We start from the raw sequence: 27,498 nt of genomic DNA, 5'->3' as shown, positions 1-27,498 counted from the left end.
TGGGGTGAAAATGCATCGAAGTTACAAATGAAACATACCATGGTGCCATCAATATACTGAAGATTCGATGAATATCTGATGGTGGGGTTCGATATCGGGTGTACTACTAATAAAATCCTCATTCGCAACTCTCTACAATCTCGTTTTCCTTTGTTCTAGAAATCCCTCTTTAAATCATTGTCACATGCATTAAATATATGAATTAATGGTTTCAAAACCCTGTTTAAACGCAAATTTTTCCTCATATTTCTAATATGTTTTCCTTAATTGGGAAAACTCACATCCCTCAAATCCCTCAACAATTATCAATATTCTCCAAAACTATGTACATAGTAATTTCTTCCCTACATGTGATAACTGGTCAACCTAGAACTCCATAGTGCATTACTACCATGTAGAACTCATACAAAACTATGATAGGTACAAAAAAATCTCGTTTGGATCTTGCCTTTTGAAAAATGAACAGATCCTCCTTAGTCCTAGAATGTGAATGAATTAGCACTTAGCTTTTTCAAAAATGTTGAAATTTTCCCTCCCATGGAACCTGAATGAATTAGCGATTAGCTTTTTCAAAAATGTTGAAATTTTCCCTCACCAAAAAACAATAGATACAATTTTAGTTGTATTTGAGCAACTAACTACTCTTACTCTTACATATTTTTTTGGTTTATGTTCGAAAACATTTATCACATAGTGGTATTTATCATAATAACAATAATTATCTAATTTTAAGGTTGGGGTTTATATGCAATGATTTTGTTGTTAAAGTTTACTAGGCAGAATTTGAAATCTCTCAAAGGAAACAAGTGCTTTTAACTTGGTTGTACTAAAAACATTTATGTATTCTTGAAAACAAGTGTTAGTTTCTTAAAAGTCATAGGAAAAATTTGGAAGGGGTAGGGTATGTATCCTTCTCTATGTTAAATAAATTCAAATTGTTGTGTGAATGGGGTTGTAAGACCCTTTGTTTTCAGCTTTAGAAAATGGAGTCCTCTCCTAGTCACTCGCATATTTTAGGTTGTCATAAGCAAAATAGGCTATTCACCTTAAGATGTGAACATTTCATTTTAAGAAGAGTGATAATATAGTTTTAGCAAGGCACTAATAGATGAAACAAACATGCACATTTGTGATGCTAGTGTTATGTTATACTTGAGGCAAGAGTGCACGTCTAGGAAGACTCTAACAAGGGTTGAAGAGGTGGAATAGTTGTGAAGCAAACTTAAGACATTTGATGAGTTACATGAAGGCAACTTGGCACTAGTACTAACTGAACATTCCTTTATCAATGTTGATACCCTCTCCTTGGCACAACCATTTTGCAAGATGAAGAAGAAATGTGAAATACATGTGTGACCCAATAAAGAATTTGGCAAGGTTGTTGCAACACATATAGATGGTTATGTTGCGTTTCAAAAGGAGGTGTTGGAACTTGGAAGGTGGCCATTGGAGTAGATTTGTCATGGAGTGCCAAGAAGGTGCAAGGATCCGATAAGGAGAAAATTATACAAATCCAACAAATATTCCATATTGGGTTAGGATATTACTATTTTGGGATATCCAAATTTGAAGGTGCATTTTATGGCAGTGTAGTATAAGCACTTGGGTGCATTACATATCTTAATGGTATCTTGGACTTTTGGTGTGTGTTAGTGGAATTAGTGCATTGAGTTTAATGAGCACTAGTTAGAATGCATTCTGTGAAGGAAAAAATCCCACAAGTTAGAGATGAATTAACCATTTGGCATCGTAAGGTGTGTTATGCCCTAGTTTGGAGGAGACAACTAGAACCATCTTAGAGTGTGATGGGTTGTGCCATCAACTTAGGTCCACTTACATGGGTTGAGGTGTAAAGGTACCCCGTGAGTTGAGGAAAATGATTACAATGCTTACCTATATAAAGTGTTTATGATATAATATTAATGATTTTTTGTTGGAGAATGGGAGAGGAAAATAATAAAGGAGAGGTGTTGAGGTTTGTTGTAAATTAATCAAAAGGAAGTGAAAATGTCTCTTTCTAGGAGGATTGTTCAAGTTGTCTCTTCAAATAGGACTAAATTTTAGTTGTGGCTAGGGAGTTGGCCTCAAAATAATTGATTAGGTACTCTACAAATCCAAGACCTAACATATCTAAGCTAGTCCATTAGATAGATTCATCTTGGGCAAAGGTTGCAAAGGCTAAGGTGAAAATCTCCCCTCTTTAATGTGGGTTTTAAACCTTCCATTTGAGAATGCTAAAAACAAGGTCACAATATTGAAAGGAGGTCCTTGATTTTACCAAAACTCAATGCCAATGCTTAATCCATGGTGTGATTCTTTTGATTTGGGTTTGGCCTTGAATGATGAGATATATCTTTGGGTCAATTTATCAATTTGCCATTTCATTATGTGTTGAGAATATCTTAAGGGCTATAGGGGATAAATGGTTATTTTCAATACCCCTCCCTTGAAACCTTGTAAGAAGATGATGTTCCCCATTTTTTTATCATAATATTCAACCACGATCTCTCTTGTGAGGATGTCGTTGAAGGAAGAGTATGCAAAGGAAGTGGAAAAATCAAAACTTCATGTTGAATCAAAGGAGGAGTATGTATTATAGGTGTCTCTAGAGGCCATCACAAAGGTGAAGGGGAATGGAGTTTACCTCCTATTACAATGCCTTCTATTCCACCATTTGAGGTGCTAGAGAGCATTGAATTTAAGGGCCATAGGTGAAAGTTCACAAAGATCTTAAAAATTAGAAGGTAGGTGTGATTTAGCGTAGGATTGATTCTTAAGTAGTTGACTTTTTAGGTGATATTTGATAGACTTTGTTGCCATGGAACCCCAGTGTATATTTTGTATCATTTTGGTCATCCTCGTGACATCTATGAAATTTCATGCCCTCATAGTCTAAATTCTTAAGTGATCTGGTGGATCAAAATAATGCTCAAAATTGAAAGTGTGAAACAGAGCTTGAAACCTATACGGTTGGATAGATATTGGTGATCTAAATCCAACACAACTCATTTCACTAAAATCCGACATCGAATGCTCCCAGAAATGCATTCTGATTGTTTTGGGAAACATCTAAAAATTTTGGAAAAAGAGTTGCAGGTATACCCAGTTAACAGTTCGTACACTACTAGGCCATGACTTGGCATGTTGACTGGTCCTCCATTAGCCAATGGTTGGTTGACACTTGCCATTAGGCGATTGGTTGTGACATGGTTTATTTTTATTGGTTAATTGGTTTGATGAAGTGACCCAATGAGGAAGTGCCACGTGGCCTCCTCATGGAGGCCAAAATGTGTTTAAGGACTGAAAACACCACCGGGAATCGAATGTGTGACCAACTACCTATCAACCAAGTTCAACACCACCGTGCCACATTGTATTACTTGCTATACGTTGTATGCAAATTTTATTTAAACTTTTTTGAAAGCGCATTTGGGGGGAGGTGTCTCTAGACCAATTTTAGTGTGCCACTTGGAGGCCACGTGGACACCTCTGGTTGGCCAATGTGGCCTTCCACTATTGGAAATGAAAAAACTCAATCAGCAATAATAATTAAAAAAAATCGACCTTGGATAATTTTTGCAAACAATTTTTTTTAATTTTTCGACCAATTAGATGAGGCCACGTGGCAGCCTGCCACTGGCCCAAAAACACCCAGTCACCTCTTCATTTGCCAAAAATTTACCTGTTTACCAATTTGATCAGAATGTGTTTTTGGGAGCATCTGATGTCGGATTTGAGTGAAATGGGTTTCCTTGGATTCAGATCGTTGAGATCTATCCAATCATATAGGTTTCGAGCTCTATCACACACTTTCAATTTTGAGCATCATTTTGATCCACTAGATCATGAGAACAAATATCATTTGTTCAAGAATGGGATTGAATACATTGTTAGAGCACATAGCAAGAAGTTGAATGCATCTCTTATAAATGCAGGACAAATGAAGAGGATTGTTAAGGCTAGTCAAAAATTTTCATTATTAATGATCAAACATGAAGGTGTTGAGGAATCTAAAGCCTTCAAGGATATGATTCAATTTTGAAATTTGATTTCATTGATGTTTATAATTCATGTGATAAGATGTTTCAGGAGCCTAACATGTTGTCTCCTAAAATAGCTAAACAAAGTGAAGTAAATTTGTAGCAACATGCATCATTTTTTAACACTGGTGTGAACAAGATGCCAGTGTTAGAGAGTGCAAGGGTCAAAGAGAAAATGAAAAAGAAAATTTACAAAGAGGACATTGGTTCCAAAACTTCTTCTTGTGGGTTTCATAATGTGTTTGCTTTGAAAAGGGATGGTGCATGGCGATGGCAATCACATTTGGTCAAGAGTCAAGCCAAGTACAAGGCTAGACATGGTAAGCATTGTCATGACGACAATGTTCAAGGTGAGAAAAAATTGAGATTGTTTAAGTTTCCCTTGATTGGAGACCAAGGAGAGAATGTGTTTATTCTTTCAAAGTCAGTTTGTTTTTTTGCATATTATGGGAAATTGCAACAAGATGTCATCTATGACAGCAAGACAAGGACTCCAAAATTAGGGAAAATGATGTATTTTCATAAAAAGATCAAAATGTCAAATTCAAGTAAAGTTCAATGGATTGAGACTAGAAGGGTGAGGGAGATTTAATATGATCTATTTGTTCATTGATAAAGATCTTTTGGAGGTCCAAAAGCTTCCAATGGGGAGGAGTGATCCGGTGGATGAAAATAATGCTCAAAATTGAAAGTGTATGATAGAGATCGAAACATGTATGATTTGATATATCGCGGCAATCTAAATCCAACGCAACTCGTTTAACTCAAATCTAACATCGAGTGCTCCCAAAAACGTGTTCTGATCATTTTAGGAAACAACTAAAAAAATTGGAAAAAGAGTTGCACGTACACCCAGTCAGTAGTTCGTATGCTGACATGGCCATAACTTGGCATGTTGATTAGTCCTCCATTGGCCAATGGTTGGTCGACACTTGGAATTAAGTGATTGGTTGTGACATGGTTTGTTTTTATTGGTTAATTGGTTTGGTGAAGTGGCCCAATGAGGGAGTGCCACATGGACAAACCAATGGTTGCCATGTGGCCTCCTCATGGCGACCAAAATTTGTTTGAGGGTTGAACAACACCCCTGAGAATAAAGCATGTGACCAACTACCTATCAACCAAGTCTAACACCACCGTGCCACGCTATATTACTTGTTATACGTTGTATGTAAGTTTTATTTAAACTTTGTTGAAAACGCAATTGGGGGAGGGGTCGAGCTAAGCCCTAGCCCCTGGCCACCCCTCCGCCACAAGAATGGGGGCAGGGGGTCAAGGGTTAGGGCCTAGCCTGACCCATGCCCAGCTCTCACGACTGTTAGCACAATCATATGCCACAGCCACAACCCCAAGCGCAAACACATCCACATGACCATAGTTTTCATGATCGAGTGCATAACCGATGGGAGAAATGGAGGGGGCCAACCCTGGGTCATATGACCCTGATGTGACCACCAACGTGGAAGCCACAAGGGTCTAGGCCATGGTCACAATGACCCACCATAAAAACAATAGTGCACGCAAGAGGAGGGGTCCAGCCCATAATCGTATGTGCAGCATGGAACCAAGGGCATGCCAACGAAGAGGGCCAGACAACAACCCCAAAATGCGGCACCCTATGTGGTCACATGGTGCCACGTGACCACGATTTTCAGGACTAAGGGCTTAATGGCACCTTAAACAGTCCTACATTTCGCCCGTCGAGCGGGAATTATGCCAGGTTTAGTGCGTTGGTTCCGCATTTGGGGTGCTCGGAGTAGGTTGAGGCCGAATTGTAGGATGGTTAGCTGCAGAATTTGGGAAAAGAAAGAAACAAGCATAACTTTCTCAGTTTTTGGCCAAATGAGGTGCAGAAAGAACCAACATAGGGATTTTTGATAGTGTTGGATCCATTAGAGACATCATTTCTTCTATTTGAGAACTATAAATCATGTAAAACACACTTTCATCATTTTTAATGAAAGAGGCCCTGCATTGGAAGATGGACCAGGAGATTTAGCCCAAGAGAGGGGTGAAATCCTTTATCATGCTTTTGTTATGTGTTTTATATGTGCTTAATTATCTCTGTTTTGGCTGTAAAATTGGCTTAAAATTTACTTTTTTATGTGTTTAGTAAGTTGATCCTCTACCCAAAACACATATAATTTTCACTTTCAAAATGTTAAAAATTTTCAAGTTTTACATTCAGATCATTAACAGAAGTGATGCATTAATGTTGGAGTTTCATTTCACACCATAAATCATCTCTGATATCCAAATCTACAAATACCCTCACCACCTTCATATCCACATAGTATTTAAAAGTGAGGTCGAGCTCCAAACATTCCCCCAGCTTGTTTCTAATTTCCCTAAGAGTTTTCTTCGACCATAATTGTAATTTTAGTCCCAGAAGTTGAACCTAGATAAGGGCCTTGTCTAGTCTCTCTCGAGTGGGATAAAAAAGAAGGGTTTAATGCTTAAGCATGAAAGGGGTGGATTCGATACTCAAAACCTTATTCAGACCCAATGAACCTCTTCAAACTTGTTGAAAAATAAAATGAGCCAACCTCTTACTAATATCATATCAATGAGTGTTAGGGAGTGCCATGAAAACACAAGGGAGAACTAGTTCAAAATGCATGGAAATGAATGAATAAGAGTGTGTGATAGGGAGTGACAATGAGTCACAAGTGTGTTAAGAAGGGAGTGACAAGGTTAACTGTTAGGCAGTTCCAAGGCATGTTAGAGTGCTAGGGCATGTAAGGGAGTGCTAAGGTGTGCTAGGGAGAGCCAAAGCATGCCAAGGAATGTAGGGGATTCTAACACATGCCACATAGTGCCAAATGATTGTTATACGTGCCAGGTGCTATGGCATGTCAATATGTAAACTATGTTGCTTAGTTTTTTTATGGCCACAGTTGGATGTGAGCCTTGACTTGGTAACTTATTAAGTGGGATGAGTTGAGATTGGACATGAGTAGCCTAAGATGAGTTAAAAGCAGTTCTTAAGTGAACAAGGCATAGTCTAGTTGTAGTAATCGTAATTTGGTCAAGTTGTTTGATCTAGGTGGATATTGGTGGCCACCCACCTATTCCACTTGCACCCCCACCATTGTTTCTTTTAGTTTTTCAATTTCCTTATTTGTAGCACAATTTACTATTTTTGGTAGTTTTTCAGGTTCTGAACTTCCAAAGCCGTTTTGAGGCCCTAAATGACATTTTTTGGGAAAATTGGGATCTACATGGGTCATCGACCAATGTTGTTCATTCAAAAGTTTTATTCCTCAAATAGATATTTCTAATGAGGTATTGTGCGCGTCAAACGGAGATCGTATGCCAAAGTTACGACCCCGGGAAGTTGATGTACCAATTTACCCAAACGAGGCCCATAGTTTGGCACTTTACCTCCTAGGGTTAGGCTTTTGGATATTTAGGGTTTTCCATTATTTCTCAATAATAAATAGGCCTTTGAGCCTCATTGTAACATAGTTCAGAGGCATGTAGCCGCCACATCTCTTCTCAGAGATAAGCTACCATCGCCCGAGCTAGTCTTATTTCCATTTTGTTTGTAAACATATTTCAGTATTTGATATTAATGAAATGAAGTGTTATTTCTACTGCATTTTTGTATTTATGGTTATATTTTTAATTTGTTGCGTTCTTGTTTAAATCCGGATCATTGGTATCAGAGTGGTCTTCTTTTTCTCTATTTTTATTTGCATGTCCCCAATGAGGTCAGGATATAAGGAGGGGGCAGGATATCCTATCAAAATATTGCTTGAGGAAGCCCTCGAGAAACAAAGGAACGCGATGATGGATAACTTTGCCCAAATCCTTCAACGGTTTCCCACCGACAGTGCATCCATATCCAACAGCCACTCTGGAGGCTCCACTCCTTTTGAGGTACAAGTAAACTTTGAGATTCCCATATTTGAGGGCCAAATAGATGCAGACATCATAGATAAATGGTTAAATCTGTTAGAAGGATATTTTTTTGTTCATGATTTTTCCAGCCAAGAAAATATTACATTTTCTCTTCTCAAAGTTGCCCCCCACGTCAAGGACTAGTGGGAAACCTACTGTGAGTAGAAGGACGAAAGTACGACCTCACTTTTGTCGGCCATGCCCACTTGGAATTCATTCAAGGATGCCATCAAGGAGCAGTACTACCCTGTCGGGAGCTATGAGGTTAAATACATAAAGTAGACAATGTTGCAGCAGGGAAGGGACCAAGATGTGTTGGAGTTTACCAATGTTTTTCATACCCTTCACACGAAGTTGGGTATCAAGGATTCTGAGAAACATTTGGTACTCAAGTACTGCGGCTACCTACATAGTACATCCAGGACGAGATGGAGTTCATGGACATCTCCTCGCTCGGCACGATGTACCGATACATCGTCAAGATCGAGCAGAAGTTTAAACAGAAGAAGGGAGACTTTGGATCTGCGAATCCGAAGCAAGGGAAATGTGCCCCCAAATCGCAGAACAAAGGAAAAAGCCAAGGTGAGGTGGCCCACGACAACCTTCCAAAGACGTAAGAAAAGAACAACACCGTGAAGTTGAAGAAGGACAGGGGAAAGTGATGTGAGTTCCATAAGAGCTCCACTCACAACACAAGTGAGTGTTGAGCCAAGTAGTCACTAGTGGTCGAGCTGAAGGCTTCAGAATCATACGCATGTTCCGACTCTGAGTCAGAACCAGACAAGGGGAATGAAAAAGGGAAGTAGATTATCGATGTGGAGCCTAATGCCATCATTGCCACCATGAAGATCTAGAAGGAGGAACTCGAAGATGCAGAGGAGGAGGAGCGCCTCTTCCACTACCAGATGTGGGTAAAGGGTTTCCCCCTATAGTTCACTATCGATAGTGGAAGCCAAAAGAACCTCATTTCGACATAGTTCATGAAGTGGTTGGGCTTACCAACCACAGCACACCCACAACCGTACACCATTGGGTGGCTTTACCAAGGACGGGATCTTCACATGATTCAGCAATGTCGCCTTCCATACAGCATCAAGCCCTTCACGGATCAAGTATTACGTGTCGTTGCTCCCCTTGATGTTTGTGATGTATTATTAGGCCAACCATACATGTGGAAGTGACATGTTGTGTATGAGTCAAGGCCTTACGTTGTTATTGTTACTTTGGGAAATAAGTTGTACAGGATACCAAGGTAGCACTACCTAACGCCATCTCTGTGGTTACTACAAAACAATGCAGTAAGCTCATTTCCAAAACCGAGAAATTTGTTTTCCTTATGATACGCCCTCAAGGAAGGAAGAAGACGATGGCCACGACCTCCAGACAGGGCCCCTCCACACGATAACAACAAATGGACAATGTTATGGAGGAGTACGAGGACACCTTCACATCCCCCACAGGGGTGCCTCTGCACTGTCAAGTCAAGCACTCCATCGATCTAACCCAAGGTGCATCATTACCCAATGGACCAATCTATCAACGCTCTGTTCTGGAGAACAATGAAATCAACAGACAGATTCAGGAGCTACTACAGAAAGGTCACATCCGGTCAAGTTCATCGCCCTGTGGGAGCCCGATCATGTTGGTATAGAAGAAGGATGGGACTTGGAGACTCTGTATTGACTATCGGGTGTTGAACAAGATCACTATCTAGAATAGGTACCGATCCCAAGGATTGATGACCTTCTAGACCAACTCAAGGGGGGAAATATTTCAGCAAGATTGACTTGAAGTCTAGATATCACCAGGTACCAATTGAACCCTCTAATGTGTGGAAGACTGCCTTCAAAGCCAAGGAGGGCCTTTTCGAATGGTTGGTTATGCTCTTTGGGTTGACGAATGCTCCTACAACCTTCATGAAGCTGATGGATGACATCTTGCGGACATTCACCAACTCATTTGTAGTGGTATACTTGTATGACATCTTGATCTTCAGCCAGATTTGGGAAGAGCACCTCCACCACATCCGGCAAGTTCTCCAAACATTGTGGCAACACAAGTTGTGTGCCAATTTAGAGAAATGCACTTTTGGCATGACCTAGGTTCAGTATCTGGAATACATTATTGATGAACGGGGGGTGCATGTGGATCGAGTCAAGATCCAAGTCATTCAGGATTAGCTAGCCCAACCACTCTAATAGAGCTCTGCAGCTTTTTGGGGCTTGCCAATTTCTACCGCAGTTTCATGTTGGGATTCTCTCATATCACTTAGCCCTTGAGTCAAGTCACCAAGGGAGGAGCGAAAGAAAAATTCTTTTGGTCTGAATCTCAACAGAAGGCATTCACAGAGTTGAAACATCGCCTCTTCTCTGCACCAGTTCTCATATTACTAGACTTGCAACAGCCATTTGAGATCAAGACAAATGCCTCTGACTATGCAATTGGGGCAGTCCTTACTCAACAGGGGCATCCGGTGGCGTATCACAGCGAGACACTTTCAGACATAGTCTGAAAGTATCCCACTTATGACAAAGAGATGTATTGCATTGTGCAGGCATGTCGACAATGAAAGCATTACATTTTGGGGAAGGAAATGGTCATCCACACAGACCACCGACCCCTGCAGTTCATATAGACACAAGGGAAGTTGCAAAATGATAGCCATCAGAAGTGGTCCACATACCTGCAACAGTTCCATTTGAATATCAAGTATAAGAAGGGCAACACCAAAAATGTTGCAAACTACCTCAGTCGACCACCGATCATGGCGTTAACCATCGTGCTCAACTCTTGTGGGCACGAGACTTCTAATTGGACACTTCTCTACAAAAGCAACCTAGAATTCAGCCACACATACCAGACGCTCTTGGAGGGCCAGCAAGTTCCATATTTTCACCTCCAGGATGCCCTATTATGCCACCTAGGACACCTTTGTGTTCCTTCAAACGAGCGTGCCAGATGATTTGCGAAGAGCACTATAGTCAGGCCGTTGGGCATTTCAGGGTTAAGAAAATGGTGGCAGTACTGCAGAAGTATCTCTATTGGTCGAATCTTCAACAGGATGTCGGGAAGTACATCAGATCCTGCACTGCCTGCGTCATTGCCAAACCGACCATCAAGAAGCACAGCCTCTATACTCCACTGCCTACCCCTAGTCGACCTTGGGAATCCATCTCCATGGATTATGTTAGGTTCCTATACCAATAGGAGTCATAATTTTGAATGGCTAAGGTTAAGCCTTGTAATATGTACATACCTTTGCTTTCTGCAAATGTTTTCCATATTAAAAAATCAAAAAATGAAAAGAGGATATGTCCTAAAAGAAAAATCAAAGGACAAAAAGAATAAGAAAATGTCCAAAAAGGTGAAAAATATGAACCCCAAAAACAAAAGACCATGAAAGTGTGCAAGTCAAAATGCCACTACTATTTACTTTTATGCGTAATAATGATTGTGTGCAGTTTTTTATTCATGCCACACTACATGGTAATCAAACTATTTAATCTTGATTATGCCATGCTTTAAATTTCATGTTGATAGTTAGAGAATAAAATCTGACCAAATTGTTTAATCTTGGCAGATCATTAGATAGGTAGAGTAAATAAAATGAGGTCATCAGTTTAATCTGAGCCCTTGGATGATATAAGGTTAGAATTAGATAGTTTCCTACTCTAAAAGAAAATGGATAAGGGTTTGCTAGCCTAAATGCACCCAAATAAAATGAAGAAAAAATGGTAGGATGAGTAGATGGGTAAGTAGAAGAAAGGTTACTGAAGTATGATGATTGATTAAACAAAAGCACATTTATCATCTGTCAACATGTATTTCAAATGTGAATGGGCAATTAAGCATGCATAAGGTTTACAAAGTCAATTAACTAACTTCCCCCATTCGTTTCACCCCTTTACTTTACTAATTTCCCATAAATAAATTCTAAGTACTTAAATCCTTTAAGTCAAATAGGCTTAGAACATTTCTCTGACTTATGGAGGGACCAGACCCTCGGCTTAATGACTGAAGGAAAACAAGTACTAGATACCCCCTCATCAAAAATTCATCTCCCTTCATTCCCCCTCATTTCCCTAATAAAACCCCTTTTCCTAAGGTTAAAACACTATTTGCCTAGGGAAAGTAATCACCCCCATGTAAAACCCCTTTTTCCCAAAAACCCACAAAAACACTTTAGCCTAAGTTATAATGCATATATGTGAAAATCAAACAAATCACAGAAAATACATTATGCTTAGCACAATTAATTTCTGTCGTTTTCATATTAGCTTCTAACTTTTATATATTAATTCCCGTTAATATCCTTTCCCGTATGTATATATTAAATCCCTTACATTAATATCCTAGACCTAGTTTTAACTATAAAACTACAAATTTCACCCAAACCCTGACAAAGTTCATTAACTGATCGATTCACGATTACGTTAACTAAAACTCCACAAATCACCCCCGCCACCTAAGTTCGTCATTAACCCATGCTTAATCACCATACCGCCACAATTAACCCATTGCCCCCCCCCCCCCCCCCCTATTACCCTCCGCGCTCGTTCGCAGCATGATCACTGTTCAATCTGAAGGCCCACATCCAACGCTCATAAGCCATTTTGGGTGGGATCATCCGTCGAATGATACCCACCCGAAAAAAAGTGGTTTTTCGCCCGGCCCCCGATGCTACGTGTCATTCAATGAATGGAATCGAGCGACCCCTCCCGAATACCACCAAGACCACAAAAGTAGTGCGAAATAAACCTTTTACTGCCCTCTTGCTAAATGACAAACTGTCTACTATTCACTTTGCACCAAAATTCAAAAAAATCAAACCTTTACCCATTTAAACACGAAAACCCCAGTTTTGCTCATTTTTGCCTGTTTGTGCAATAAAACCATGTGTGACCCTTCTGCACCACCTAAAGCCTTTGCTAACCAATTCAAGCATGGTTTACCTCTTGAAAGTACTTTGGACTCACTCCATAGACCTATAAAGCTCGATAAAGCCATTAATGACCCTCCCTGTCAACCCAACATTTTCCTAACAGTTTGTTTTATTTTACAGGCGATCAAAAAACCACAGCCTTGGATAAACAGTCTTAATACTAGTCATAAGACCTGTTTACTCCGAGATTGTTATCAAATATATTCAAACAGAGATGGAAAATAAAACATACAGTTAAAATACAAGCAGAGGAAACATGAAATTAAATGATTTACTATTGAAATAGACAGTAAACCTGAAATATACAGTGAAGGTAAAAGGACACAGTAAAGAATAGTCAAAGTGTATCAGGGTTAAAGAGTATCAGATTGAAGACCAAGTCAAGTAAAGTAGCTAGCATGAAGACAAACAGTAGGGAAGATAGTTACAAAGCATACAAATTCATGTCAAAGTGAAGATAGATGAAAAAACAGAGCGGTAAAAGTAAACAGTAAAAGTAAACATGGAGTTAGTAAGGGTTAAACAGAGATGAAAACACTTTCACCAGCAACAATGAAGTTTATCCAAAATAAAAGTGAAAAATAGTTAAAAGAAATTTAAGGTTAAAAGATGAAATCAGATTAGAAATGGTACATTCTTCAAAAATTTCCTGTTTAAGTCATAGTTTTTCAAAAACTAGTTCGGCCAATCCAAGATGAATTTTGAGAAACTGGAGGAGGTTTCTGTTCCTAAAAGGCTAATCTACAAAAACCTATCTCAATTTTTACACAAGTATCACAAAAAGTGAGATAAGTGCATGTCTTCACAGCCTATTTTTCGGACTGTGCAAAGTCCCGTTTTTGACATATTTTCGCTGAGAATATTGTGAACAGCTAGAGATGAATTTTGGAAACTGAGAGATGTCATCTCAAAAACATACTTATCTACAATAACCTCTTTCATGTTTTACATATCTATCTCAGATTGAGATATACAAAGGTATCAATTGACCCTAATTTTGCAAAATTGCTGGGGCAGAATGCACAAAGAAAGGATGCAGTTAGTGACTTGGATGCCTCATCATCAATTAAGAGTTGCTATCAAATTCGAATTTCTCTTATTTTATCACCATAAATCCATAAATATAGTGCCAAATAGATTCATTAGTTTTGAGTGTCCTTTATTTGAGTTCTATTAATGTAAAACAGTTTGAGATATTTGTAAAACCAATCTTGATATTTTTTTCAAGATATTTCAGTTTAGAATTGGTATAAATACTTCTTCATTTGAATTATCTTGGGGTGGATTCAAAGACATTTCTTTAGAATTTTCTTTCAAATCAAAGTCTTATTGTATCAAAAAACTAGATTGGCTTACTGGATCATGGAATAAAGCTCAGACATTTTATAGGATTCTTGTGTAAAGCGAAAATCAAATAAGTATTCTCTCATGTGTATTATTGTTTTTCCTTATGTTTATTAAATAATCATATGTGTTTCTATGAAATATGAATGTTAAACTAGGAATGATATCTCAGAATTTGCATCTATGCACTCTGTTTTGGTTGTTTACATTCTTAATGTTTTCTGCTAATCTTAGCTAGGGAATTCTCAGCTGCTCCTTAGCTTCCGTAGTTTCCTTGTGGTCTACGTAGCAAAGAATTCTTAATTGCTCTTTGTTGATGATAACATGTTGTTCCTCATTCTGATCCCGGTCCAAGGATTCTTAAGTGCCCTTTTACCCTGGTTAGAATCATTCCATCTATCAGCCCTTTGAAGATTTGCCTTTTTCTTTGCTAGCCTACCCTGTAAACACTCCCTTTAATGATCTAATCTAGTTATGCTATCCTTTTATTGACTCCATAGCCCAATGGCTTGAAGAAATTAGATCTACCCATCTGTTCTAAGAATTCCACCACCCAACTTTCAATCCAAAATCAGAATCCTCACGAACACTAAGAACTAGCCTGAAATCCAAAAAAAACAAAGTTAAATCATAAAGAGATAGCCCTCTCTGGACTTAGGTTGGCTAGAACCTGAGTCTAAAAGATTAGGTTTGTGGTTAGCTCGGATTATTCCTTCTTTTGATAACTTCTAGGGAAAACTTCTGAGTGATAACAGATTACATGTAGGGCCTTCATTCTACTAAGCATGGCAACAACTATGTTTTTGTGGTTGTCAACAGATTCTCGAAAATGGTCATTATGGTGGTCTGCAAGAAGAATATTACAGAAAAAGCCACTGCTAAAGTCTTATTTGAACAAGTGTGGGTACACTTTGGGATCCCACAATCTATCATCTCAAATTGGGACAGCAGGTTCCTTAGTACATTTTGGTCTAGTCTCTGATCGATGTTGGACACCAAGCTTACTAAGTCCACAGCTTTCCATCCCCAAACTGATGGCCAGACATAGGTCGTCAACAGGATGATCGTACACATTTTGTGCATGTACAACTCAAAACATCCATGCACATGGGATGAGAACCTCCCCTATGTCTAGCACAGTTATTAGTGGGCTCTCCATAGCTCGAATGGACGCAACCCTTTTCAGGTGGGCTTGGGATTCTAGCCACTATGTCCCATTAATGTGGCCATACCATTTGCAACTACTTAGGCAGATTCGTCTCATGTCCAATCCGAAGCTGATAAGGCAAACAGCTTCATTGAGCACATCCAACATATCCACTAGCAAGTCCACGACATTTTGGAGAAATCAAACGCCAAGTGCAAGCAGTGACATGATCAACATCGGGTGCAACACAAGTTTCAAGTGGGCAATAAAGTTTGGTTGCATTTGCAGAAGGAACACCTTACTGGAGCCTATCGAAAACTCAGGCCATTCCGATATGGTCCTTACACCATTACCAAGGCTATGGGGGACAATGCATTTGAGCTCGACATTCCCCCATTCTCTGGCCTACACCCAGTGTTCAATGTGGACTGCCTTCGACCATACTTCCCACCATTGTTGGACACATCAGACATTGCAGAATAACTCACACCTACAGAGTTAAATCCAGATTGCATAGAACAAGCCACAACTAATCGGATCATGGACACATAGATCAAGAACACCCACCAATAAAGGATCCAACTATATCGAGTTGTCAAAGCAGGCCAACTCTTTCAGCAGGGCAAGTGGCTCACCGGGGACCAAGTTCAACATAAGTTTCCTCATCTCATGGAGGAACTCAACGCAATGGGGACCATTGCTTCTTAAGGGGGGAGGAATGATCCAGGTGGATATTGGTGGCCACCCACCTATTCCACTTGGACCCCCACCATTGTTTCTTTTAGTTTTTCAGTTTCCTTATTTGTAGCACAATTTACTATTTTTGGCAGTTTTTCGGGTCCTGAACTTCTGAAGCCGTTTTGAGGCCCTAAACGACGTTTTTTGGGAAAATGGGACCAACATGGGTGATAGATTGATGTTATTCAATCAAAAGTTGTAGTCCTTGGATAGATCTTTCTAACGAGGTATTGTGCGCGTCAAACGGAGATCGTATGCCAAAGCTACAACCCCAGGAAGTTTTTTTACCAATTTACCTAAATGGGGCCCATAATTTGGCACTTCATCTCCTAGGGTTAGGTTTTTGGATGTTTATGGTTTTCCATTGTTTCTCAATAATAAATAGGCCTTTGAGCCTCATTGTAACACAGTTCAGAGGCATGTAGCGGCCACATCTCTTCTTCGAGATAAGTTACCATCGCCCGAGCTAGTCTTATTTCCATTCTATTTGTAAGCATATTTCAGTATTTGATAATAATGAAATGAAGTGTTATTTCTACTGCATCTTTGTTAGAGTGACAAGGCGTGCTTAGCAGTGCTAAGGAATGTTAGAGTGCTAGGGTGGCATTCTACCAAGATGTGCCAACGCATGTAAGGAAGTGTTAGACAGGAGTGCCAGGGAAACACAAGGGAGAACTACGTCAAAATGCATGGAAATGAACAAATAAGAGTTTATGATTAGAAGTGCCAGTGAGTTCTAGGTGTGTTAAGGAGGGAGTGACAAGGTATGATAGGAAGTGTTAAGGCATTCTAAAGGCCAGGGAGACATGCCAAGATGTCCTAGGTGCTAGGGTATTGTACCAACACATGCCAAGGAGTGTTAAGGAGTCCTAGGGAGGAGCACTATGTCAAAATTCATGGAAATGAATGAATAAAAGTTTGTGACTAGGAGTGTCAACAATCTCTAAGTGTGCTAAGGAGAGGATGACAATGGATGCTGCATAGTGCCAAGGAATGCTAGAGTGCTAGAGTGACATTCCAAGATGTGTCAGGTGGTAGGGTGTGACAATACGTGCTAGGGACTATCAAGGAAACACGAGGAAGCACTAGGTCAAAATTCATGGAAATGAACGAATAAGAGTGTGTGATAGGGAGTGTCAACAAGTTCTAGGTGTGTTAAGGAGAGAGTGACAAGGTTATATTCTAGGTAGTGCCAAGGTATGTTAAACTACCAATGTGTGTCAGGAAGTGCTAGGGTGTGCTAGGGAGTGTCAAAGAATCCTAAGGAATGTAGGGGATGCTAACACATGCCACATAGTGTTGAGGCATTCTAAGACATGCTAGGTGTTATGGCATGTCAAGATGTAAATTGTGTTACTTAGTTGTTTTATGGGCCCGGTTGGATGTGATGAGACTTGTCTTGGTAACTTGTTAAGTGGGATGAGTTGAGATTGGACATGAGTAGCCTAAGATGAGTTACAGGTAGTTCTTAGGTGAACAAGGCATATGTTGAATTTCCACGACACGTGAGAATCTAGGTTTGGTCTTAAAATATTTGATGCAAACACACTCAAGTGCCACAACACATCTACTTTGCACAACAAAATCTACACACATCATGGAATCAACTAGTGCACATGACAATTTTTAACTTTTTCAAACTCTTCTTCATTATATTACAAACTATAATAGAACATGCTAGAGCTCCTGTACTATGGATCGTGGACCTTTACAATCACAATGATATAAGGAATACAAATAAGGCTTGGTGTTAGTCCATTGACAACCAATCTACATTGAAAAAGACAACACTTAACCTACTTGTTGATGGTGGCCACATACAACCCTTTCAGTCCACGTGTCATGAACACATCTGGTAGGTCCTCTTTCCTCCCATTCTGCAACTCCTCAATTTTCCTCTATCAATGAACTCAACTCCTTATGTTACTGAACTCTACTCAACAAAAGTTTCCCTCTAGCTACCTCCTTTTTGCTTCAAGGTTTGCAACACTTAGTGTCTTTGATCAGTTGTTCACAACTCTATTTATGAACAACTATTTGGTCTACCCATTTTTGTCATACTATTGCTCGAACATGACAAGTCTAGGGCTATGAAGTTCAACCTTCTTCTCACTGACTCAATCCTCTACAATACAATGAACTAGGGCTAGTTGGCTAGCCCACTTGAATGCTACTTTAGTCCTTAAAAATATGCACGTCCTTAGGCCCAATACGCCTACCCTTCTACTAGTCTTGTTGTCCTTCACAAGTGCGTGACTTGGGTATCTTCTTTGACAGTCACCTAACAACCCTCCATCTGTACTAGGAATGGCATCATTTTTCCCAGCCACAGTCAATTTATTTACTGATCTAGGGACCACAACATTTCCCTCATCTAGAGCTCTTGAAATCTGCCACCTAATAGTGATTGAGTCCTCTCAAAATCACTATTCTTGTGTACCAATTTCTTTATTGTCCAATCTATGAAAAAACCTGAACTACTGCACTTATGATCCTTCTAACAATTTGTAGATAATGGAACTAGGGTCAATAATCATCCACTAACAGTCCATTGACTAATTTTTTATAGTCTATTTTAGATCTCTGTCCAAAACTCTATGGACAGTCCACCAAAATCAACTCCTCTTCATGTCAATTAATTCCTCATATGGCACATTTATTTTTTTCAATCTTCTACTTAGGTTCCACCCTCCTTTGGATCTTTTATCTCCACACATACTTCTGCAAACAATCTTCCATATTTGTGGTCTATATTGCATAGATAAACCTCGCTCTAAGGGTCACGACCCCTCTTCTTCTACGCAGATTTGTCACGGTCTTAAGGGCATACCTTATAGACTGAACATGTTAGGAAACTGCCCTACGTAGGGAATTATACTTATATTCTAATTGCTTTAGAAAAAATCCTATCCACCCATAGAAAAAACAACAACTCTTTCCTCCATAAGAGACTCGACCTAGCTCATATGGATCCATAGATTTTGGGCATTTATTTTACTGAATCTTGACCTGAACTTCAGATCTCTATGACCCTTAGACTATGGTTACCTTAGTCAATATTACACCTGTGGCTACTTATGTTCTGGCCCTAAATTCCAGTGTAGACCCTCATCCATTTGTGTTGGTATTTGTCCCAGACCTTACAACCTACTAACCACTAGAAGATAGGATCTCAACCCTCTCTATTATTTCAGAATTTGATGTGGCCTTCACGCAAAAACACCACATGTCGAAATTCTCATGAGACGCCTCTCCTGAGCTCTATCTACCAAAATAGAACCAACATAATGATATCCTACTTCCTAGCTCGAACCCATTAAGCTATGCGACATTCTTGTGAACCCTCACATGATGATCTTACTCTTGGTGGATGATCATGGCCTCCATTTAGCAACCCTTACTCAACCCTCTAACTCGGCCTACTTTAGGACTACATCTCTCCTAGCCTCCTTTATCAAATAAGATCCTTCTCACTTGATGTTATTTCCTTCGTACTAATTCCTTTTTAAATAGATTTTCCTAGCTAGGCCTCTTAGGAACCCTCTAGAACTTACGCGTTTTATCGACATAGACCTTAGGAAATATTAATTTTCCTTTTTAATTTTCTTTTATATTTTAAACCCCATCTTGAGTCTAAAACCCCTTCACTTGGGTTCTTTTCCCACAAAGCCTTTTGTGACCAAACTCACACAAAACCATCTCACTAGGCTTGTGGAGTACCTCCCAAGCTACGCAATTCAACAACATAGTCTAATTGTAGTAATCATAACTTGTTTAAGCTCTTGTAGTCAAGCAAGGACTTGGTTGGGTTCCCAAGTTGCAAATTAAGTAAGGGTAGTTATGAGGGCATGATATCTAGGGAGGGTTAGGGCATGACAAGGAATAAAAAGGTGTGCTAACACATGACGGAAAATATCATGCATGTTGAGGAGTGTTAAGGAGCATCAAGGCATCCCAAGGGAGAACTAGGTCAAAATGCTTGGAAATGAACAAATAAGAGTGTGTGCCAGGGAGTGTCAGTGAATTCAAGTGTGCCAAAGATGAAGTATGTTAGGAGAATTTCATAATAGGATTTACAAGAGGCAAGCCTACGATTGCGATAAGGGGCTCGACAAAGTAGTTTTAGACAAAGGGAGACTTTGTGCTAGGCACAACACTGTTTTTCATTTAGCTATTATTTTTATATGACATGTGGCACATTTTGGCCAAATGCTTATGTTTTAAACTATTTTAGGCAATTTCATATTTTACATTGTTGTGTATAAGTTTTGGCGCACTCAGGTTGTGTTGGCTTATATCATGTGTGTCTTGCGCATCTTGTGGTTCTTGCAAACTCTTAGGTAATGCTCTATGTTTATATGAACTAGACATACATGTGAAATATTGTCTATGTAAGCTATGTTTCTTAGTTGTTTATGGCCATGGCTAGATGTGATCCTTGTCTTGGGAAGTTCTTAAGTGGGACAAGTTGAGCTTGGACATGAGTGGCCTAATATGATTTATAGGCAATTCTTATGCAAACAAGACACAATCTACTTGTAATAGGTGGAATTGGTCAAGTTATTGAGGTTGAAGCAGACCAATTCCACATGAACTGCAGTAGCTAAGGACTTGATTGGGTTCCCAAGTTGTAAAAAAATGTAAGCCTAGTTGTTAGGGTGTGAGTTCCAAGGCATGCTAGGGAATGCTAACATGTGCTAGATAGTGCGAAGGCATGTCAAATATGCTAAGATGTGTCAAGTTCTAAGGCATGCCAAGATATGCAAGGGTATCACAATATGTGTCAGGGACTGTCAAGGAAACAAAAAGGAGAAACACATTAAACTACAAGGAAATGAACACATAAGAGGGCTAATAAGTCATTAATTTACCTTTTCCAAGAGGGTCATGCTAGGCACACAAGCACTAGGTGCCAATATGTGCCAAGTGCCAAGTGTTAGTGCATTTTAAGTGCCAAATATTCCTATGTTACTTCTCATGTACTTTCCAATAGTTGATCTCAAATAACTTCTAATATTAAACTATGCCAAAGCATACAAAGGCATCTCAACGAATGATAGCCATGCTAAGACTTGCCAAGCGCCAACATGTGCCAAGTATCAATGTGTGTTAGGGAGTGATGCACATGTTATGAAGTGGCAGGGCATGTTGAAGAGTGCTAAGGTGTGCAAGAGATTGCTAATGCATGTTGAGGAGTGTTAGGGAGTACTAGGGAAACACAAGGGAGCACTAGGTCAAAATGCATGGAAGTGAATGAATATGAGGGTGTGTCAGGGAGTGTCAATGAGTGCCCAACATGCCAAGGAGGGAGTGACAAGGTATGTTAAGCACTAGTAAGGCATGTTAGGGAATATTAGGGCATGTCAAGAAGTTTCAGAGTGTGCTAGGGAGTTCCAGTGTGTGTTAACATGTTCCAAATGGTGCCAAGGCATTCTAAGACATGATAGATGCTAAAGCATGCTAGGATGCACAGGGTGCCAAGGTATGCAAATATGTGTCAAGGAGTGTCAAGGAAAGATAAGGAAGATCCAAGTTAAAATGCAAGGAAATGAACACATAAGAGGGTTAATAAGTCAGGACTTTATCTTTTTCAAAAGGGGCATGTTAGCCACACTAATAATAGGTTCCAATACATGCCAAGTGCCAATGTGTGCCAAGTGCTAATGTATGTTAATGCATGCCAAAGTGTTCTAGGGCATGCTATGGACTACAGGGCATGCCAACACAAGCTAGAATAGTGCTATGCTATGCTATGGTTTGCCAACATGTGCTTGGGTGTCCTATTCATGGTAAGATGTTCTAGGTAAAACTATGTTCCAAGAGATACGAGGTGCCAAGGAATGTTAGTGTGTGCCAAAACATGTTAATATGTGCAAAGAGTGTTGAGGAGTGTTAGGTATCTCTCATTAATAGAATTGACAGAGCCTAATTATGTATTAAATAATATAGTTCCTACACACACTAGTGGAACTTTATCTAAAGGGAATTTGTTATATAATAAACCTAATAGAGATTAATCATGCATTGACTCATAGGAAAATGATATTCTCATTACTTGAGGGAAATGGTACACACTAATTACTTCTTAACAAATTGACTAACTCTAACCACTATGGCCTTAAACACATAATGAAAAAGAATCCACAAAAATGGTCTTAAATCATTATCTTTTGACAAAATATATAGTAGCATGCACATTGCGTCATCAAAAAATCATTGGAATGATCAATGATGACGAACATTTTTTTGCTGTCACCAAAAGTAACCAAAAAAGAGCATTGGTGAGGGTCAATAAAATATCGTCACTAGAAGTGTCACCAAAGAGATAATTAGTGATGGCCCTTTAACAACCATGACCAAAAGTTTCACTAAAAATGGCTTTGGTAACAAACCATAAAGGACCATCACTATATGCACTTACAACAACATTTTTTTAAGGACCCTCCCCATATGCGACAATGGTGACGGACCTTAAAGGTTCGTCACAGGCATGACCCTCACCAATGGCCTTTTTTATTGTAGTGAGAGGAGCATAGGATTTATGTCTTCATGGGGCCTTTAAAATATCACATCCAACATGAGGTTCACTTTTAGGAACCTAATTCATTGGAGAAGGCATTCGAGGTGGTAAGAAAAGTTGAAAGAAAAATTATGGTAACAAGGAAGTATACCACTCACAACTATAAATATGGAAGTGTTGTTGCTCCTAGTCTTCCACAACCTACAAGGTTGACACCACAATAATTGGAGGAAAAAAGAGAAAAATGGATTTGTTATAGTTGTGATAGAAAATACACTAAAGGTCATAAGTGTGCTGAGAATAAATTATTCTACATAGATTGTGAAGAGGAGGAAGAAAAGGAACAAGAAACATCAAAAGAGGAGGATATACACCAGGAACCAACCCTAGAGAAAGAAGAAATGAATGTAGCCATATCTTGTAATGTATTGGCAGGAATTACCACTCCTCAAACTCTCAAGATAGAAGGCTATATCAAGAATAAAAAGGTAATAGTGTTAATTGATTCAGGTAGTACCCATAATTTTATTCATTATAAGATAACCAATGAATTGAATTTCTTCCTATATCCAACACCAAAGTGCCAAGTGATGGTTGCAAATGGAGGAACTATAAATTTCTCTAGAAAGTGCCATAATATCAAGCTAACCATGGGGGAATATGTATTGAATATTCTAATGCTTTCCATTCTAATGGGTGGTGATGATGTTGTACTAGGATTCCAATGGTTACAATCTTTGGGGACGATAGATTTCAATTTTCAAGAAAAAAATTTGAATTTTTTTGCGAAGGAAAGGAAGTTGAATTAAGGGGTATCGCAGGGAAACCAGGAAAGATAATAAGCTCTAATGGCATGACAAATCTTTTTAAGAAATAACAACAGGGCGTAATTGCACAATTATGCTCACTAGGGGTTCACACATCGAAATCATCTATTTCTCCAGATCCCCAAATATTCTTGGACAATCATTCCAAGGTGTTTGAGACTCCCAAAGGCCTCCCACCTATTCGTGATCATGATCATATGATTCACTTGATTCCAGGAATTGTTCCTCCAAACATCAAACCTTACAGATATCCTTATGCCCAAAAGAGTGAAATTGAACATATGGTTGCAGAAATGTTAGAGGCTGGTATAATTCAACCTAGTCAAAGTTCTTTCTCTGCTCCAGTAGTATTGGTGCACAAGAAGGATGGATCGTGGCATATGTGTCCAGATTATATGGAGCTCAACAAGCTCACTATTAAAGATAAATTTCCCATTCTTGTCATTGATGAATTATTGGATGAATTACATGGAGCAATTTACTTCACCAAGATGGATCTTCATTCAGGATATCATCAAATTAGAATGAAGGCTGAATACATTCCGAAAAAAAAAAAAAACAAAAAACAAAAAAAACAAAAACAAAAAAAACAAAAAACAAAAAAAACAAAAAACAAAAAAAACAAAAAACAAAAAAACAAAAAACAAAAAAAAACAAAAAAACAAAAAACAAAAAACAAAACAAAACATTTAGAACTCATGAGGGTCATTATGAATTTTTGGTCATGCCTTTTGGCCTTACTAATACACCTTCCAAATTTCAACATTTGAAGAATTCCATTTTCAAACCCTTCCTTAGAAAATTTGTGTTAGTATGTTTTGATGATATACTAATCTACAACAAGCCTTGGAAGGATCATGTTCAACATGTTGACAGGGTGCTCAAACTATTGGCAAAGAAACAATTATGTGCAAAAACCTCTGAATGTTTCTTTGGAGTACAGGAGGTGGAATATTTGGGTCATATTGTATTTCATGAGGGCGTTAAGGTAGACCCTAACAAAATTACATCCATTAAGGAATGTAAAGTACCTTCAAGGATTTCTCGGGTTAACAGGGTATTATCGCAAGTTTGTTAACAATTATGGGAGAATAGAGACACCTCTAAAATAATTATTGAAGAAAGATGCATTTTCTTGGACTCTAGAAGCAATGAAGGCCTTTGAACATCTTAAAGAGGAAATGTGCCAAGCATCAGTCTTCGCTACACCAGACTTCATAAAAACTTTTATTGTGGAATGTGATGCTTTAGGAAATGGAATTGGTGTTGTTTTAATGCAAGAAGGAAGACCCATTGCTTTTGAAAGTTGTCCAATCAAAGGAAGGTATTACACAAACCTATTTATGAGAAGGAAACGTTGGCAATACTACATGCACTAAAGCAATGGCGACCTTACCTAATGGAAAGACACTTCAAGGTAAACACATATCATGATAACCTTAAATACTTTTTGGAACAAATATTATCTTCAGAAGAACAACAAAAATGGGTGACAAAGATGTTGGGTTATGACTTTGAAATCATCTAAAAAAAGGGAAGCAAATTGTTGTTACAAATTCACTCTCAAGAAAGGATAAGGGTATGGAAGCATTGCTTTGTGCCATTTCTATTATCCAATCTAAGTGGATAATTGACGCAAGGGATGAATGGAAGAATGATGAAGAGGTGTGGTCACTCATTCAAAAGTTGAAGCAAGATACGAGTACATTTGATACATTTAGCTGGAAAAATGATTCATTATGGTACAAAGATAACTTATATCTTTGTAATAATTCCCAACTCAAACAAAATATTATTTTGTAATTGCACACCTCTCCCTTAGGAGGGAACTAGGGATTTTAAAAACTTACCATAGGGATAAGAAGTAATTTTTTTGGGATGGCCTTAAATCTTATATTCAGAAATTTGTGCCAAAATGTTTGGTTTTCCAACAAAATAAAGTTGAGATAGTTAAGACCTTGGGTCTACTACAACCTTTAGCCATTCCAAGTCAGCGTTGGAAGAATGTATCAATGGATTTTATCACAGGTTTGCCCAAGCCTGAAGGAAAGAGTGTCATCATGGTGGTAGTTGATAGACTTACTAAGTATGCACACTTTTGTGCATTATCTCATCCTTTTAAAGCCATCACAGTTGCTACTACATTTATCGAAAAAATTCAAAAGCTTCATGGAAATCCAAAGATTATAGTAAGTGACAAAGATCCCATTTTCACTGGAATTTTTTGGATGAAATTATTTTCTTGTCTTAATACTCAATTAAATCATAGCTCATCTTAACATCCTCAATCTGATGGGAAAACTGAGATAGTGAAAAGATGTTTGGAAGGATATCGTCATTGCTTTGTATCTAACAAACAAACACAATGGGTCAAGTGGTTACCTCTAGCTGAATGGTGGTATAACACTTCCTTCCATACTGTAGCAAAAATGACCCCATTTATTGCACTTTATGGATATAATCCACCATCCATCACATCATCTTTAAGAGAAAATTCTAAGGTTAAAGTAGTGGAAGATCACATCGAGCGTCAACAACAAGTTCTCGAACTATTAAAGGATAACCTCACTCTGGCGCAAAACCAAATGAAACAAAAAACAAATCAGCATTGTAATGTAAGAAGTTTTGATGTACACGACTGGGTATTTTTATGGCTACAACCATACAAAAAAATGTCTCTCAAGAAAGATAAGAAGGATAATAAATTATCACCCAAGTACTATGGTCCTTACAAGGTGTTGCAAAAGATTGGTACTATGGCATGCAAATTAGAGTTGCCTACATCTTCCCGAGTACACCCATTTTTCCATGTTTCATGCTTAAATAAAGTTATAGGTGACAAGCTTCCAGTTCAAACAATGTTGTCAAGGCTTGACGAAGAAGGAAAAATCATATTTGAGCCTGAAGCAATCACGAAAACAAGAACCCGACAACTATGGAATCAATCAATTTCAGAGTATCTCATTAAGTGGAAGAACTTACCCGCTGAAGATTCCACATGGGAGGATGAGAATTTTATACAGAAGCATCTATAACTACTCGAGCATTGAGGACAACACTTTTTTGAAGGAGAGGTGCATGTTAGGTCCCTATAATACTAATGTATCCCCCTTATTGTTATTTTTGTGCCCATGTGGCCCCATATTTTTATTGTTGTGCCCCATAGAAGCCCATTATTATTATTTTTTTGCTCTTTTAGTATTATTGTTATGTAGGCTCTAATTATATTATGACCCCTTAGACTCCTATATATACAAAGGAGGTCTTATCATTTGTATCATCCAAGAATTGTTCATTTATGTAATGTAAAGGAGGTTTCCCCCTCAAAGAGGATAATTTTTAAGTCGTTGATATATCTATTTGTGAGTTGGTTGCATAACAATACATTGCAGATCTATTCATTCTTTATTTTATTCTACAAGGTATCAATCAGGACTATCATAATATACCTTCCCTCTCAACTCAGGAGATGTACTCTTTTCTTCTAACCTTGCTCCCTCTTAACTTGGAGAGATCAACAATTTTCTTCTTCAACCTTTCACAACTTCATCAAGGTCATCTTGATTATCATCATCCTTATAGCTTCCTTCATCATGCTTATACGAACATCTTCAACTTCTTGAAGATTATGTACCTACAAATCTTTAACATCAAGTACAACCAAATACAAATTGAAGCATGAAGTTAACTATATCAAAATCACTTCAATATAATGGAAGCATAAAAACAATCAAATGCTTTAGACATCAAATAACTAAACCTAGTTAGGTTTATAATCAACAAGAGAAACATATTAGATTTCAATCTCTTGCTAGGTTTTTGTTACTAACCCTTATGCTCCATCTACGAGACACAAAGCCTTAGATATCAACAATGCGATCAAGTAAAAATTCTACTATACATCTAAGGTTTCAACAATTTTAGACTCTACTAAGATTTGTTACATACCCTATATTTTATTATCAAATCTAAATCATATCGGAAAACAATATCATCATATCCTAAAATATAAAACTCTAAGAGGGTTTTGTTATAAA

The sequence above is a fragment of the Pinus tabuliformis genome, chromosome 2_2 (genome assembly GCF_031772625.1).
Source record: "Pinus tabuliformis cultivar Carrire ecotype Pingquan chromosome 2_2, CPIR1, whole genome shotgun sequence".
NCBI classification, from domain to species: Eukaryota; Viridiplantae; Streptophyta; class Pinopsida; order Pinales; family Pinaceae; genus Pinus; species Pinus tabuliformis.
The sequence above is the reverse complement of the archived record's forward strand: the minus strand, read 5'-3'. Positions refer to the sequence as shown.